The sequence below is a fragment of the Arachis duranensis genome, chromosome 4 (assembly GCF_000817695.3).
Source record: "Arachis duranensis cultivar V14167 chromosome 4, aradu.V14167.gnm2.J7QH, whole genome shotgun sequence".
In the NCBI taxonomy this organism is placed as follows: Eukaryota; Viridiplantae; Streptophyta; class Magnoliopsida; order Fabales; family Fabaceae; genus Arachis; species Arachis duranensis.
In genome coordinates, this window is record NC_029775.3 from 54,801,277 (window position 1) to 54,802,399 (window position 1,123).

Consider the following 1,123-nt stretch of genomic DNA (forward strand, 5'->3'; position numbering starts at 1 on the left):
GCGTTTAAACGCCAGCCAGGGTACCTGGTTGGGCGTTTAACGCCCAAAAAGGTATAGTTTTGGGCGTTAAACGCCAGAATGTGCACCATTCTGGGCGTTTAACGCCAGGATGGCACAAGAGGGAAGATTCTGTTTTTCAATGCAATTTTTTTCAGGTTTTCAAAGTTTTTCAAAATCAAATCTTTTTCAAATCATATCTTTTCAATCATATGTTTTCAAAATCAATTCCTTTCCATTTTCAAAGATACTTGCTATCAATTAATGATTTGATTCAACAATTCAAGTATGTTGCCTTTTCTGTTGAGAAAGGTTTAATGTTTGAATCATATCTTTTCTTGCTAGTCAAGTTTTTAATTTTCAAACTCAAATCTTTTTAAAATGTTTTTCAAATCATATCTTCTCAATCACATCTTTTTAAAACCAATCATATTTTCTTAACCACATCTTTTTCAAAATAATTTTCAACCAAATCTTCTTGATTTTTAATTTCAAAATATTTTTCAAAAAATCATTTTATTTCTTTCCCACTCTCATTTTCGAAAATTAAGTAATGTTTTTCAAAAATGTTTTCAAATTTTTTTTACTTAATTTTCGAAAATCACTTCCTTTCTTCTCACATCCTTCTATTTATGGACTAACATTATCCCTTGATGCAAAATTCGAACTCCATCTTCTTTGATAAGTTCGAATTTTCTACTTCTGTCTTCTACTTTTCTTTTCCTCTGACACCTAAAGGAATCTCTATACTGTGATATAGAGGATTCCACATTTTCTTGTTCCCTTCTCTTTCTTATGAGCAGGAGCAAGGACAAAAGCATTCTTGTTGAGGCTGATCCTGAACCCGAAAGGACCTTGAAGCGAAAGCTAAGAGAAGCCAACGCACAACTCTCTGTAGAGGACCTAACCGAATTCTTCAAAGAAGAAGAGCACATGGCAGCCGAAAACAACAACAATGCCAACAATGCAAGGAAGGTGCTGGGTGACTTTACTGCACCTACTCCCGACTTCTATGGGAGAAGCATCTCTATCCCTGCCATTGGAGCAAACAACTTTGAGCTTAAGCCTCAATTAGTTTCTCTAATGCAACAGAATTGCAAGTTCCATGGACTTCCATTGGAAGATC